Raw genomic sequence first — 17,585 nt, 5'->3', positions numbered from 1 at the left:
TTGTTATAAACAGTGCTTCTGCTCAGCTTCATGGGAGCATGGTTTTAGAAATAAAATACTGCTTCTGTGCTACCCACCTCCCAACACTAAGATAAAGGTGAAATGTTCATATTACCATTTTACTAATCAAAATATTTTTAGTTATTTCTTAATATATTTAAGTTATTTTTAAAATGATTCTACCCAAAGGACACCTTGCAAATTCCATTTATTGATGGTACACTAAATTCTTGATTCCTGATAAAGGCATTTGAAAGCACTTCAAATGTCATAGGAAAGTTTTAAGGAGAAAATGATGTTATTCAAATGGCAAATACAAATTATTAATTTAGTAACATCTAATGTGGCCAGTCTCCTGATTAATTGCATGCTGCACCCACATCATAAAACTCCCATACACAGACCCGTTCATCCCTTCATGAAACAAATACTATGGGTACCTTCTTTCATAAAGTGTACTATGTTTTAGTTACAGTACCATTTATTGTCTTAGATAATGGAGACAGAGTTGGCCAAAAGAGACAAGACACCTGGCTTTATGGAGCTCACCAACAGGATGAAATGGTGTTTTTCTCCTGATTTCCTACTATAGGGACAACAATTTTTCACTTTATTTCTCCTTAAAACTTCTCAGTAATCTGTGATTCAACTAGATGATCTTATTGTCTTTAATATCGCAAAAAGAGGCTAGATGGTTTCCAAGGTATCTCTATCTCACATAAGCCATGCTAGCTTTTATTAACTGGTGATGCTATAAAATAAATTTCTTCTTTGTTACATATGAAGTGTCTTAGGATCATACAAAGTGTCTTTTAGATTTTGATCTCTGAGGAAATAAAGTAATTTTTGGCTAATTTCGTTAAGACCACCTCCTTGGATACAGGCCAACGTTGAATGTATAAAGGGTAGACATTTGAATCAGTCCTGAGTTTGAATCCTAGCTCATCAGTTGCTAGTGAGATAGTCATGGCTGCTTTGAGCCCTTGTTACCTCATACTTCCTACTGCACAGAGTGGTTATGAGTATTAGTTGAAATAAACTCCATAAATCACTGAACTCAATGCCCAGTGGCACACTGGAACATAGCTTTGCTCCATTGTCAGTCCCTTTTTTATTTCTGGCAACTGTAGCCTTTCTGGCTCTTGGTACCAAAAATATCTTGAAGTAATTCAACTTCTCCCCAAGCTGCATTTTCTTGCATTAAGTCTGTACTTCAATTAACTCAGTATTTTTTCTCATTACATCTTTATAGATTATTTCTCTTTGTTCTCTTATTTGTATACTTTGACCACTTCCTGCTTACTCTGAGTCAATTTTTAGTTACTTATTTTCACCATATGTAATATAGCCTTGATTACAACAAAAATATGTGCGCAACTCTAATTCAAGCCAATTATGTAGAAATATACTGTCTGTGTCAGACCTGGACTATAGTTGCTTAGGATTTTGACCTGACTATACTGGAAACTTCTTAAGGGCAAGGATAGTGTCTTTGACCTCTGTATTCCTAATACTTAGCATGTGCTCTACTAGTAAAATCCCACAATCTTAGCAAGGGGCAAGAAGTTTAAAGCAGTTGTGCATCTGATAAACTGGTGGGGAATGTGTTGTGGAAGTGAAGACGTAGAAAGCTTTCATGGAGCAGATGTTGGGAAGGCTTCCTGGAGAAAATAATGTTTGAATTCAACCTTTAAAGAAAATACTTAAAATATATTTTGCCTTGTGGAAAAAAGGAAGAGAAAATGAATTCTAAGTGGAGATATGAGCTCATGTGTATAAAAAGTTGAGTGGTAGCTGGAAGGCAGGGGATTAGGTGACACAAAGGAGTACTACAAAGGTAGATTGGCAGCACATTATGAAGGATGTGTGAACTGTTTAGAGTCTTGTGTGAATGATCCTAGCTTTCTAAAATGAGTATATCTCTGTGGTAAAGAAAACATTGTGTTACAATAATATGGACATTACTTTCTTTTAATGAAGAAAAATGCTAAGAATTAGCAGCCAATGCATACAGGAAAAAGGACAATGAAGAATCATGTCAGAAAGAAAGTCTAAATCTGAATCCAAGCTATACTCCACATTTACTGCGTGACCTTAGACAATTCGCTGCCATCTTCCTGACCATATATATCTTTAATATTATTTGCTACCTCTCATTTAAACTTGTGTTTAAATCACATTTATTGATTATAATTAAAGAGAGCTCTTATGTTGGATACTTTGGATCCCAGAAGTTCAAGGTGATTGGACTTTTTTAAATGGGGTAGGTGCAGAAAAGTTCATAAAAGGACACTGCCCAGTGGTCTGCAAAGCTTTTAGGTCTGCATGCATGTGGTTAGTATAAAAGTATTCTGATGTAGGTGTTCATAACTCTCCTTTTTCTTCTACCACAAAAGAGGGCCCTCCCCAGTTCTCCTTCCTTTCTTTCCTTCTAAGAGCTCAGTCATGCCAGCTATGTGTCAGGGTTTCAATAACAGAGTCAGGGGAATGGGAGACAGAACTAGAAAAATGAGTATACCATGGCAGATAGACCATGGCTGTGGTAAGGGTAGAGGTCACTGATCATAAAGTGACAAAATTTCACTAGAATAACAGGAAAAGAGTAGAGATGGAAAGAAATGAATTGGGTGGGGGGGAGTAATACTTTGTAGGGACATATGGAACAGAGAGAGATGTTATGGCTGGGAGACGTTATGGCTGGTAAGAGTGCTGCCTATATTCTATGTGTCCAAGACAGATGAAAGGGATTCTTCCCTCTCCCTCTTTTGGTATTTTCTTGAGAAACTAAACAAAAATGGAATTTATTTATTTAGTTAGTTATTTTGCTTGGCTGCTATTTCTTTGGATCAAAACTAGGTATAACCTGGAACACAACTCTGTTCCCTCATTTTCAACACCATAACCAACACAACACAGTGAAAAAGTGAAGTTCAGAATTGTTCCAGTGTTTCAGATAAATAATCTGTAGACTTTTTCTGTGATTTATGCTCTGATTGTCAGTTGTCCTTGATGTTAAGTTTCACTCCATAAAAACCTAGAAGTGAAAGGATGATGGCCAACCAGTAAATATATGGTATGATTTGTAGGTCTCCTGAAGGTGGCTTAATTTCTAGGACATTTCACTTACATGCTGATCTTAATTTATTTCTTTTAAATGTTTAGGGGTCAGATCAGCCAAGCAATTTCATGTTAACCACAACAAATATATGCTTAAATTCAGAGGAAAGAACTCTTCATTTAAGGCATTACTATGTTTTGGGATAATCTTCAGAGGGGTTGATAGTCAATAATCAAGATTTCTATAAGAAATGTTAGCAAGTAAACATTATCTAATAAAACACAATTAGTGTTGTTATTTAGGAATTAAAGTTCAACTGGGGTAAAGGTTGAGTCATGAAATTATTCTCTGCAAATTGACCAAGTACCACTGACATAGGGGAATGTGCTTGGAAACTTGGTGCCACCCCAGGGTTGGGATTTCAAGGACTGTGTGAAGTCTTCCTGACATAACACAATTTTTTACAAGGTGGATTTTTTACATTATCTAATGTTCATTTTGGAAACTTTCTTTTGTTTGTTATTTTTTGGCATTAAAAGGGAAATGTAGTTTCATAAATCTACGTTTTTAAAATTGTTTTTTAAAATAGAATTCCCACTAGATTATGTAACATCAAGCATATGACTACAGAAAGATTAGACAAGCTGTGGCCCTCAGGAATACATGTTGGTAATATCACTCATGGAATTTTACACATGTAGTTTACTGTGAGAAAAGCAGAAGGACTTACATAGAACTTAGATAAGGAAATAGACTTGTTTTTTAATAAAAATATAAACAGAGGCATTTGTTGTTTAAATGGTAGTCTTTGAAATTACCTTCCTGAATTCATGTAAGAGGAAACACCTTAAGTCAGATGATTTTTCCCTCTGATAAAAGTGAAAAATAATCAAACCAATCCATATACATTTTACTATTAAAAATATTTGGAAAAATTCTATTGGTATAAGTTAATGCAAGATGGCAATTTGTTTATTAAAAAGTATTCTCTTCCATTGATCATGTTCAGCTGGTATAAACAAAGATCTTGTGTATGATAGAGGATTTATATTTGCATTTCTTTCCAGATTTAGATATTCCTTAGCAGGACTTATTTTTCTGTTTATTGACAGTACTCCTCAGAACTTCGTACAGTTATAATGTGTACATTAGCAGTGGCAGCATTTGACTTTGGAGGGTAGTTTCTTCAGTCAGTGTAGCCAGAAGAATATAAAAACTCTTTGTATTGGTTTTGATGCCTTGGGTGAACTAGGTTTGTTCCATGGGCTTCCCATTGCACAGGACAAAACACTCAGGAGACATAAAGGGAACTGAAGAAAAGCTGCACTGGTTTTGTTTGGCGAGTGCCTAGCTTTTCATCTGCTTGGGAAAGGAGCAGGCCTTATGGCCAGTTGCCAAGTGCTCTAATGCTGAGAAATATGTCAGCTGTGGTTACTCTGGGGATTTTGGCAACAATAAGCACTTTTCCTTAAGAAAAATCAGTATAGATGCCACACATTGGAATTGGACAATTTGCTTTTATTTTCTATTTTCTTTAAAAATCATTTTGCTTTTTCTTCCCTTCCCAGCTGTTGCAGCTTTCTTGGTTTTTATCTTAGATGATGGGAGAAACACCTGTTCACTGAGACCAAAAGGAAAGCTCACTTATTTTCTTCCAATGTGAACACCTTGAAGTAAGATACTGATTAACCCTAACTGAGTAATGTTGAGTAGTATAACTTAACTAATATTATTGAGAAGGAGATTTGTCAGTGAGTGGTGTTTGTGCTTGATAAGCGCAGAGGTAGGGGAAATAGAATCAGTATTTCAAGGATATCAATGTAAATCACAACCATTATAAGAAATTTAAATTTCTCACCTTTATGATATTTTTAGCTAAAAACCTTGGGGACCTGACCTGTTCCGTGGAGAAGTCTTCTCATTCACCAGAGTTTGTAGCTGCTAAGTAAATGTACTTCTAGGACTTGGGCTGGTTGGATCAGTACACTGTAAATCAGGTGTTAAAAAAATTGACCTTTTTTTTTTATTAATTCTTTCACTTTCTCTGTAACTTCTTCCCTCTCAAAGCAGGAGATCGCATCTGTGTTCCCACTGACTTTGCAGTCAAGAACCAAAACTCCCTTCCAGGTCAGTGTAGAGGAGGATAGGAGTAGCTTTCATTCTGTTATCCAGAGTAAACTAGTTTCACTACCTTCTCTTACTTTACATAAAGAAGCTAATCATCTGACCTAGCTGCAAATTGTGTTTTAAAATTTCCCTCCTCCCTTCTTAAAAGCCCAATGCCCACAGATTATTCATTCTCCTTCTCTGGACCTGCCTTTGTTCTCATTAACCAAAGAGGCTTTGCCATCCTGGAATTCCTTTCCATTGGATCATTTATCGACTATTTCTGTGTGTCAGCCTTGCTGTATTGGTCAGGCTTCTCCAGAGAAAGAGAGGTGGCAGGGAGGGGGCTAGGGAGAGGGGCAGGGAGGGAAATGAGGAGATTTATTATAAGAACTGGCTCATACAGTTATGGAGGCTGACAAGTTCCAAGATCTGCAGATGACAAGCTGGAGACGCAAGGGAACCAATGGTCTAGTTCCAATCTAAGTCCGAAGGACTGGCAACCAGGAGAGCTGATGGTGTAGTTACTGTGTAAAAGCTGGTAGGCTCAAGACTCAGGAAGAGCCAAGGTTGAATCCAAGGGAAGGAGGAATTGTATGTATCCTCCCTGTAGAGTCTGTGCCTTTTGTGTTCTTTGCAGACCTTCAACTGACTGGATGGGGCCCACCTGGATTAGGAAGGCAACTTTACTTAGTCTACCAATTCAAATGTTATTCTTATCCAAAAACAACCTTACAGACACACCTGGAATAATGTCTGACCCGATATCTGCCTACCCTGTGGCCCAGCCAAGCTGACTCATAAAAGATCATTATACATGCATTACCTAATATACTGACCAAAACACAGCCAAAACCCCTACTAGGTAGATACTCTTGGTTATTATTACCAAACTTAATGATTAAACATAAGGTGTTTGAGTGAGATTGCCCTTATTCAAATTCTGCCTTTACCACTTAGCCTCATTTTTCTCACCTCTGAATTGAGTATAATAATATGTACCGTGCTTAGTTGTTGTAGAGTTAAATAATACATGCAAAACACTTAATTTTGATGACTGAACATTGCCTATTACTCAGTGAAGGCTAGATGCTTTTTAGATACACAAAGAAATACAGGTTCATAGAGGTTAAGATCCTTGCCCAAGGCCACAGACCTAGAAAGTGGTGAAATTAGAATTTGACTTTACACTGTCTGATTCCAAAATTATGCATTTAACCATCTTTCTATCCTAATGTCTACCTTACAGGGAAGCCTATAATGTCATCGTTAAGGCTCTGGTATTAGAGTCTATGAGTTTAAATCTTGGCTTTTTACCTAAGACTTGGGGCAAGTTATTTAACTTCTCTGTACCTTAGTTTCCTCATCTCTAATAGGAATAAAATAGTACCCTTTCTAGAGCAACACAGAATTGAAGGATTTCTTGGGATACTGCCATCATCTATGAATTTTAAGAACAAAATTTCAAACACAGGAAGGCTGTACAGGAGCGATTTCTCTGGTTTCCCCCAAATTATATCAGTTTGTACTGGGATAGGTAAGTAAGATTTATGAAATCTAGAGAAGTATTGAAAGCATATTAACATATTTTCAATACTACAGATAGCCTTATTTTGAAATATATTTCTTAGAAAAGTTTCCTAGGAAATTTTTGAGATAGAATGAAAATTATGCTTTTCATTCAGAATAATTTTATATATCCTCAAAATGAAGTTAAACTTAATAGTTGGGACAGAGAAGGAAGCCGAGGAGGAGTCTGTTGCAGGATGAAGATCCTAGGGCCTCCTTTTGCCCCTTTGTAGAAGCCATGTAAGATCCACTGGCTGGGGCAGTGGATCTTTATTTCCTCCAGTATATGAGGCAAAAATACTCAGAATTTCAAAATGTTGTATCTGACTTCTCATCTGTCTACCAAAAGCAGCTAAAAAGACAAGAACCCTGGAGAACTGTTTTTCTACATATGTATTTGTTTTTAGACAAATGTGTTTGTTTGAAGGTCTGTACACCATGGAAATGGGCACCATGGAAATGCTTGGTTGGGGGTGGTGATAGAAGCCCTAGAAGTGTTGATTCAGTCCTTGATCCTTCTGTGTGATGGATTAAATGCCACATGCTTCAGTTTGCTGTTTGGGGGGTCTTTTACCACAATTTATAATAAATGGCAATACTGTATGAAGGACAAGAACTTTACTGATTTTTTTTCCCCCAGAGATTAATGAGAGGTTTGTTGTCATCTGATCATTGCTTATAGAAATTGAACTCCAGAGAAAATCATATTGTGTCTTGTTCCTCTTTTACCCAAAATGTATACATATACATGAAACCAGGTTAAAATTAAGGGTAACCTTGAAGGTGAAATGTAAAATTCATGTGCAGGTTGAAGGGATGTAGAAATGAAGGGGAGAAAGGTAGGATTACCCTCTTGCCTTAAAGTGGTGAGCAAAATCATAAGCTAGTTGTATATCATCCTCAATACTTTTGCGTACTCGTATTTGTTTTTTAATTTTATTTCCTGAAGGCATACCCAGGAACCTGTCTTCCTTACCAAGCTTCTTGCTGAGTTATCTACCATTCATGTGCCTGCTACAATTTGGAATCTTCTCAAAATAGTTAATAGTTATGGGTATTATGTGAAAACTATTGAAATCAGAAGAAAATTTTATGGTAAACATCAGATGGAAATGTTCTCTCTGTTATATGATAGCAGTTAGTTTATTATATCTTTATTATTTTCATAGAATTACTAGGCTTCTCCTTTTTTGGCAATTGACATGGACAAATTCAAAGAAAAAAGTGCCTAAGAAATAGGCGACTAAGAGAGAAAATGTAGTTGAGTCTGGAAACCTTTTTGCCTTGGCTAAATAAATAAGAAATGATAAGGAATACAATACAATAAGAGACGAGAAATACTGAGGTTCATGCACACTGTTTTATTTAACTCCACTTAATTTCATTGGATTGAATTTGATGGAGACATTGTCAATGGACATGTACAAAAAGATTGGTAGTGGAATGCCTGGGGCTGTTGTGTCATTGACATGAATGTGTATAAACATAAAATGAATGTTGAATAATTCTGAATAGTGACTTTACATATCAAATTTCAGTTTTACAGATGCATAGAGCCAATAGTTTGAAGCGGATCTGTCACCTATATCTAGTCCTTGATTTTGATATTCTTAAAAATTGAATACATCGATATTATATTTTTTCTTTTCTTCCTTTGCCAACAAGTCTTTAGAATGTTTCTCCAGCATTGCTGAACTCCAGCTAAAAGATATTTCAGCTTAATTTTTAGAGGAGGAATAAACCGCAAATGGGCTTCTAGCAATGGTTAAACATCAAACTTAGGTTGCTTTGGCCTACGTAGTTTTCTTACAGAGCTAAGCTTCCATATCTTGAAGAATCAGTTTACAGGCAAAAATATCTACAAAAGCTTAATTTCACATCCTAAAAGTGAATCCAAAAGAACTGAGATTGTTTTTGAAAAACTAAACATCTCAAGTGGATTATCATGTATGCTCCTCAACAAGCTAACTTGGGTAAGGTGTGCTTTGATAGAACTTTTGTAGTTAGCAGAAGTGCACATGTGTAATCTCAGGGGTGACCACAGATGAGATTGCCAGCCTTTGTGTCGGTGACTTTTCTAATTAGCCCACATGTGATAGGGAATATGTAAGATCTTATTTATTTTCTAACAATTTGTGCATTTCTTTATTTCTTGTCATTGAAATGGCCTCATTCTTGAACTGCATCTAGATTCTAATTTGAGGCAGTCCAAATGAAGCCCTAGGGTATATTTGTGTGGATGAAGTTGAGAATTGACAATATGGATAACTGAAATAGGTAACTCAGACCTTTCAGAACCCTGATGTGTAAGTTAACTTTTCATGCATTCATCAGATTGTCTAGGTGTTTTTCAGATAGCCACTCCTCCTTATATATATATGTTTTAATCAATCAGTACAACTCTTTTTTGCTACAGTTTCCTCATGGACACCTGGAAAAAGACTGAATTGTCAAAGAGTTAGCAAATTAGGTTGTTAAAAACAAGTTTCAGAAATCACTGGTATAGAGAAAATTTTTGCCTTATAATTACATTATATATTAAAACATCCTCCTCTCAGACACATAAGCAATAATTTAAGCTCTGCACCCACAAAAACATTGTCTTTATTCATAGAAACTCTTTCAATACCTGGCATATAGTGTGTGTTCAATAAATATTTGTTAAATAAGTAAACTCTATTATAAAGAGGCTCCCTATTACACTAGATTTAGTTACATACTGGTTTAAATCAAATCTCTTCCTCTCTCCGACTTCAAAGAGCATTCATTTATATAGGCTGTCCCCAACTTACAAAACAGATTGTGTTTAAAAATTCAGACAGTTTAGTCATTTGGAACCAAGAATGCTTCTCTCATTCATACATTTATTATGACAAGTACTGATTCAACATTCATTCTGACCCAGGCACAGTTCTAGGCTCTGGGGATCCAGTGATGGAAAAGACACAAAGTCCCCATTCTCTCTAGTTCTTAGAACAGTACTTGACATGTACTGAATGCTCATTAATTGCTAACTGCTATTCTTAAATATTGACCCTGCTGTTTTCAAGGATGTTTAATTTAGAGTCCTTAGCCTCTATTCTGAATTATCAGCTTATCACTCTCCAAAACAAATTTGAGTGAAAGCACTAACTAAGAAAAAACAAATGTTATTTTAGGTATATTCTTATCTTACTTCATTTATCTTCACTAGGCACCCACTTTCAAAAAGGGAGAAAATCAAGTCTCTCTCTCTCTCTCTCTCTCTCTCATTTTCTTGCTGTGTGGTCCTGGCAAGTCACGGACTCTTCCATGAAATTCTCACTTGAAAATAATGAAAATGTGATAATATTCTAATTCACACAAAGAACACAGCAGAAACTAGTAAATTATTGTTTGCATAGTATTTAGGAATCTGAGGTTAAGATTGCTAAGAGAAATGTACAGAACTATTATTGCCACTAAAATCATGATAGACATTTTTTTCTTTACCAAAAAATACTTCAGTTAAATTGGTGTTTGTATTTTAAAAGTTGTATGCCACCTTAAAGAAAATGTTCAGTGTGTATCTAAAGGAAAAACAAATTAAGATCCTGTCATTTCATTATTACATGATAAAAAATTTTCTAAGCAATTACTAGTTTGGGGTATGTAAACGGCATTTAAGACCTTATGATTCACCAGTCCAGACAGATGGATGATTGCCTCTTCTTACATAAGTGACAGGTGGCAGTCTGGTGGAATGGATTCCAAAGGCCTTCAGATTTTTCCTCTCTTCTGTAGTTGCTGCTGGCTTGAAGTAAAGGAGCAATGCACTCCAAATCTGAGAGTAAGGAGAATTGTGTGTGTGTCTATCTTGTCAGCACTTTGGTTGACTCCATCCTTTCAGTGGTCTAGCTGAAATGGGAGACCGTAAATGCCCCACTGCAGCTGGCTGTGATTTCAAACCAGGTCTGAACACACTCTTCCTAGAATAGCGATTCTTCCATGTTGACTTTATATATTGTCTAGTGTGTGAAGCTTGTCACATGTGATACTTTCTCTTATAAGCAGAAGATGAAATATTTTAATCGTAAAATTTAAGAGAGAGTATTTTAGCTTTAAGTTTTATTTATTTTGACAAACATATAGTGAATACCTACCTTGTATTAGGCACAGTTCTGGACACTAGAGATACAAAGTCTTTGGCTCACAAAACTTATATTTTAGTAAGGAAGACTTATAATAAGCAAATAAATGTAATTTTAGGAAAGAACAAGTAGTATGAAGAAAACAAAATGCAGTAAGGTAGGGTGGCGATGACAAGCTATTTTAGATATGATGATGACTATAGTTCTCTTGAAAAGGTGATGTTTGAATAGAGACCAGAACAGAGAAAGAGATCACCAAAATCTGGAGGAAGAACATTGTAGACATTGTTAGAAAGAAGTCCTGATGCTCTGAGCTGGAACTTAGTGAGGTGTGTCTCAGGAAAGAAGGAACACTGGAACACTGTCTGAACTTTGGCAATCTTTAAAATTCTGAAGAGCTAGGTAGAAAGTGGCCTAATCTATAATTATTTGTTTATAGGGCTGGAGGACATTAAGTCATCCTTAAAACATGACTTCCAGTCTTAGATTTTAAGATATCTTCATGATACTTGGATTTTAGTAAAACCATGAAGGGGCTAATTGCCTTCAGTTAAGGGGCACAGGACTAAATCTGTTCTGGTAAGACATGAAGTTTACTCCTCCGAAAGTGCTCTGAGAAGGAGTCCTACAGGACAGTGGAAGCACACTCGTGAGGCATGCAGCATCACTGTGAGGGTGAGAAGAAAGATGAATGCACAGCACTGTAGGTGTGACTTCATTCCCACCTTTCTTCACTTACCAAGGATTTGCCCTCACAGTGACCTGTAGACATCCCCTACCCATTGGTTTAACTGATCTCGTTGGATGCATGAAAATGAGAGTTACCTGTTATAATGTTGTAATCTATAATAATGTTCTGCCTGTGGAGATCTGATTGTTCTGACAATACTGACAGTTCTCATATTATGGCAACATTTCTTAAAAAGTGTTATGAAGATGAAAAAAATTAAACCACAATTTAAAATATACTCTTGAGTTGTTATCTTCTCATAGGAGGCCTATGGCAAATTATTTTGTAAAATGCATAATCAGATCCTATTTCAGAATTTTTGTATATTGAGTGTTCACAGTGACAGACACTTGTAGAAACAGATTATTCTACTATTCCTTCATTGGTAGTGGAACTTGAAAGATGAGTAAGAACTTTACCCTGTTTTGCCTGTAAAAGATTCTCTAAAGCCTCAAACTTGACTCTAGCATATAGAACAGATGTCTATTAGTGACACTGTCATTTTAAAGTGCAGTTTGAACTTTTGCTTTATTTATACACATACTCCCTGTCATTGAGTTTGCTCCTTTACAAAAGTAATTGAAAAAAAAAATTCTTCACTGACTATTGCAGTCTTTTGTAAAAGACGGCCTTCATTTAGGGTACATCACAAACTGCTGTGTGTAGTATTGGAGGTCATGATAGGAATAGTCTGATCCCTGAAGGAGATAAACAGACTCTAAGAAAGAAAACAATTGTCATAAGAAGTCATCCAAAATTTCCCCCTTAATCAGCACTTTGAGGAATAAAAGCACATGGATTCTGATTCAAAAATGTTATTTTACTTCTAAAAGTTTACTACCTCATTCCCCAAGTTTAAGGAAGGCGGGGTTTGGGGAAGGAGAGAAAAAGAGAGGTAGGGGCAGGAGAAATAAAAGAGCAAAGAAAAGGAAGGAAGGAAGGTAGGTAAAAAGGGAGGGAGAGTGCTTCTCATGGCATGTAAAATGCGTCTATTAAATTCTTCGGACATTTTCTATTCTAAAAAAATACTGTTTTGTCTCATTATACAACCTTGAAAGTTTAAAATTGGCTGTTTTTCTGTAAGAAGAATTAAGTAAATGCCATTCCTATTTTTAGTGATAGCTCAAATTTCATGTGAGATCATGAAATTTCTCATATGTAATCCAGCTCTCCAATGTAATTAAGTTTATGACTTTCTTATGTAATTCAAATATCCACAATGTATAGTTAATGGTATCTTTTCAGTAAGTATGGGGATACCACAACAGTGTGATGATACTCAGTGGCTGGTGTCTGTAGTAAAGTAGATGCCACCAAGTAATGAGATTACATGATATTTTGGTGTAATTTGCCTAAAAAGGATCTTGACAGAGAAGTCTGTTTTAGCTGCATGCCCAAAGTGATAAAGGGCTGCCGTGTTTGAATGAAGAAAAAGGGTATGAAACAAAGACTGTACTTTGCAAGCTGCAGAACCTCTCTGCTCTGCACAGGTATTCCTAGAAGGCTGAAATGGAACTTTATGGGAGGGAATGTATACTTGAAATTAGACTGGTAGCTTCTTAAGCAAATATGATATCCCATGATTTCTTTCAACATCAGAAGAAAAAAAATCCTACAAGTAGAAACTGCAGGTGCTCCCTTTTTATTGCACTATGTAAAGAGAAAATGTAAAATGGACACGCTTTCGACAATCATGTTCTCTTCATCAAGCTGTTATTGTTATTTTAGTGAGTCCACTAAAAAGAATTATCTAGAGCTTCTTGTTTTTACTTCTTTGTGTACTTGATGAATGTGATTACCATTTTTACCTCATGTATTTAAACCCTTCTGCCATAATCCCATATTATGCCTAAAAGCCATGTATGTGAGAGCTTTCCCCCCTTCCCTGCAATAGTTTTTAGGGATATGACTGCATTTAAGCAGGTGCAGTAAATGCATTTTTGTGATTTTTCACTGTTATGTGCAAATGCAAAATGTCTGACATAATTAAGCTGACATTAATAGAGACTATTAAGTAAAATAAGCTTGTTTATGAATGAAGACCTTATACTCATTCAACATAGCCTTTCTTTGACAAATGCACTGCATCCGCTTATGTGATATAGCATTGTATGCATGGAAAGTGAATAAGCATTTGTCAGGCTACCTTCCAGAGGTTTCCATTAACCAACTTCTAATTTCTTTCTCGTGATCTGCAAAGGGAATCTGATTTTATTTTTTAATGGAATAAAAGGTTGGGCCTAGCACCACCAGGGCCAGTGATTGTCAGAATCACAAGAAATCTTTAGTTAATTTTGGTCCTGAATTGTTCTTCTCACTTTAGAATTTAAATGATCCTTTTCAAAATGGCCACCATCCAGGGGAGGAGGATGTGAAGGAAAATAATAAAGAACAGTGGCAACTGAGTTGATGCTGTATAAATAAGCACATTTGCTGTGCCTCTGTTCTGCAGTTTTTATGTCCCACTGATGAGAGAACTGGTTTGAGATGTAAATTGCTTCCCTTTGATTGAACCAGGGAGGAGATGTCATGTAACTCATCTCATCAGCATAGAGCATTGTGCGCTTTTGGTGAATTATAGGATAACAGAGCTAGGAAGAATTCCTTAACCTCTCTCTGCAGCCCCATTCCCATTTTTAATAACCACACAAGGGAAGTACTTCCCTTTACTTCACCTGACTTCTCATTTTGAGCTCATTTCTTCTGATCCTGTCCTTAAATATTTCTTAAAGGGTCACTGGAAAGTGCCACTGTTGTAACTTGCCAAACAAATCCTGTAGATTAAAATTTCAAGTTTTAGGGAGTTTTTTTGCTTGCTTGTGTTAGATAGGGAGCATTTAAAAGATGGCTTTGGAGAATGAGAAAGGGGATAAAGAAATGATCTGAAGGCAATATTTTCCATAGTGTTTCTCACTTGTTTAGATTTAGGGTTAACCTGGAGTGGCAGGCACCTCTACATAAAACTGAGAAAGGAAGAGGGGGAACTAGTGGGGGTAGAAACTCACTGTGACATCCATGAGGTGGTATGCTATGTGAGCAATTAGTGAAAGGATTTAAAACAAAGGAATTGGAAATAGTACTGCAATCAATCTAGCCTGGTATCTCAACAAACCAGGGGCTTTTTTTTTTTTTATAAGAAATTCAGGGCAGATATCACGGCCCTATCATGACAGCACGGCCTTTTCTTCCTCCCCTTCTATTAAATCTACATTTTGAAGGTGGATGGTGCTGACTCATAAATTAAATTGGAGTAATACATACAGTGTATATATATTTCTGTCACTTTGTCTCAAATTAAACACGAACCTTCTCCCCTGACAAGATGATAGAAAAGTTAATTGCTCGCCCTGGCTTTAAATTGGAATTTGAATTTGCAAAATGCTAAAGGTTTATGAGATCTAAATCATGAGGAGCTTAAATTACATTCCTGTGATAAAATATTAATAAATCAATTAAAACATAAGCCGAGTATAATATTACTTTTTTTTGTTGGAGCCTTGAACACAATAATTCATTAGGGTGTAGTGCAGTAACAATTATTGTATCTTTTTTTAATTTTCTTTTTATTAGTTTTTTTTTGATAAATACATCATTGGATAACATTCCACATGGTGGATTAGCATTACCCCACTGCAGCATCCAGAAATTTTGTTGCACCCCTAAACGAGAGCTCACACCATAAATTGCCTGCTGTTACTAACCCATGTAAGCATCAGTCTCTTCTTTTACCGAAGGGGTAGTTTCCTCTTAGGAACATCTGTTCAGTGCCAGCTCTGCCATTTTGCGGTTTCCCAACCTCTCCTCGAAAAATGGGCATGATCATAATAATACTACCTCAGAATTGGCATGAGAGTCAAATTAGATAGTGTATGTGGAAGCCATTTGTAGATGGTAAAGCACTGTCGAATGCTAATTATTACTGTCATAAATTAGAGAATTTTATTTCCAAAATAGTTCTTAGATATCACTTAATAACCAGTCCATTCATATTAAATATGAAGGATCAGAGGTCCAGAGAGGTTTAGCCACTTGTCTGAGGTCACACAGTTAAATAGTAAAACTGCTGAAACTAAAGTCAAAACTCCTAAATCCCAACTCATTTTGTTTTCCACAAAAATGCTTGGGAGTTCACATCAAGTTTGGTGTTTTTAACTCTTTGCATATTGTTTCCCCTTTGACCCTGAGATTTTTTTTTTCGACTGACTAAACATTAGTGTTTTTTAGGGATAATTTTTAAGGGTCCTGGTGGCACAAACACTATCTTCACAGTTGTCAGAAAGGGGTTCATTTGGCCAAGGAGATACTGCCTTGTTCTGCTGTTTCCCAAATGAAGACTCAGCAGGGTTCCAGAGGAAGCCTCAGATGAGGGAAGGCAGTGGCCTTGCTTTTTAAATACTTCTTCCATGTAAATGTAGATGAGGATTCAACCACGATTTTTATCTCCTTTACCTCCATCCTGTTCTCTGGCCCTAGCCTGTAGTTTTCCTACCCCACCCCTAGACCCCCCCCATCCCCCACCCCACTTTTCCACCCCCAAGTTCCAGGAGTCACTGGGATTTGCTTTTTATTTATTTATTTTAAAAATAAAGAAATGAGAGGTGTGTTTCTTACTCGGATGCTGCGATAACTCGAGCTCATCAAAATATCTGTAGATCAGAGACTAAGAAACTGGGTTGTTAATCCTGTTTTTCCTGGTGCCATGTGATATGATATTTGACAAATTTGCATCATTTCATCTTTGTTTTCCTGCCAACAGTCATCAATCTATCCTAGTGTTTTGAAGACTTCCATTAAATGATTATGAAATGTTTGCAAAATGATAAAGGACTATATAAATTTTATATAATCATATTGTGTGATCTTCTCTGAATGAGCTCAGGCAGAGTTCATTCTGTGGAATACATAATATTCACACACAAAATCATTATTTAATAGTGGTATAGTTTTTACAGAGTATAGTGCATTGTGAACAGAGTTAACATGGTCTTTATCCTGAAGGTTTAAGATTAGGATATATTATTTTACAAGAGAAAAAGTTGATTAAGAAAAAAAGTTCATTGAAACAGAGAAACTGTTGGTACTATATGATTAGTCATAGATATCAACAAGAAGTAGATTTTAAAGAAAAGTAGATTCTATGGCAGCATTTAGAAAAAAGTGAAATGTTCATGAATAAAAAAAGCTATCGATCAAAGTACAACAATATATCAAGTTGTCAAGTATCAGAAAACCCCAATTAAGAACATGGAAATAAGCAAGTTTGGAGCGTATCCCATAAACTGAAAGGTCAGGGATTCGATTCTGGTCAGGGCACATGCCTAGGTTGCAGGTTTTGTCCCCAGCTGGGGCATGTAGGAGAGGCAACCAATTGATGTTTGTCTTTTGCATTGATGTTTCTCTCCCTGTCTCATTCTCCCTTCCCCTCTCTGTAAGATCAACAAGCTTATCCTTGAATGAGGATTTAAAAACAAAAGAAAATGAAAATAAGCAAAATATGCTTTTAAGAAGGCAAATGAGATTTGATAAAAATCCAAGTTTTACATATTATATTGCCATTCAGGGTCTTTGGTTTTGAAATCCATTTATTGAGCCCATATTATGTACTAGACATAATGAAGATAGGATATAAGTTTCTCATAACAACATTCATTCATTTACAGATGAGGAAACAAATTTAGGGACATTAAATGATGAGCATAAGGACAGAGAGGCAGGTCAAACCAGTTCTGTTTGGCTCCAAAGCTTTTTTTTCTCTTTTCATTACTCTATCCTACCTTTCATAGCAAATATAAGGCAATTAAAAAAAAAGAACAAACAAAAACTATAAAAATGTACTAGTGAAGAGGAAGCAGGAAGAGAGAAAGAGTTGTTCCTGGAGACAGGCTCCCCAAAAGCAATGAGAAGTGAAATGACAGTTCAGAACTTAGCTGACCAATTGGAAAAGCACACAAAGGAATCACAAAAGCGTATCACATTGTATAGGATGAACTGCCCTGTATATTTATATTATCTG

At 36.1% G+C, this 17,585-nt stretch overlaps 1 protein-coding gene and 1 long non-coding RNA gene across 8 annotated transcripts in view; one reads left to right on the top strand and one right to left on the bottom strand.

Moving 5' to 3' along the window:
• The window catches only part of ZBTB20 (zinc finger and BTB domain containing 20), a 708,962-nt gene that overhangs the window by 140,583 nt on the left and 550,794 nt on the right, over positions 1 to 17,585 (top strand). The gene's annotated exons all lie outside the window — the stretch shown is intronic.
• LOC118498671 lies at positions 14,692 to 16,824 on the bottom strand. The gene is made up of 2 exons (XR_004901140.1): positions 15,705 to 16,824; positions 14,692 to 15,667 (listed from the first exon to the last, which is right to left on the bottom strand). It is a non-coding gene; the product is annotated as an uncharacterized LOC118498671 (long non-coding RNA).

This window comes from Phyllostomus discolor, chromosome 2, assembly GCF_004126475.2.
Source record: "Phyllostomus discolor isolate MPI-MPIP mPhyDis1 chromosome 2, mPhyDis1.pri.v3, whole genome shotgun sequence".
In the NCBI taxonomy this organism is placed as follows: domain Eukaryota; kingdom Metazoa; phylum Chordata; class Mammalia; order Chiroptera; family Phyllostomidae; genus Phyllostomus; species Phyllostomus discolor.
This window is presented reverse-complemented; position numbering and strand designations above follow the sequence as displayed.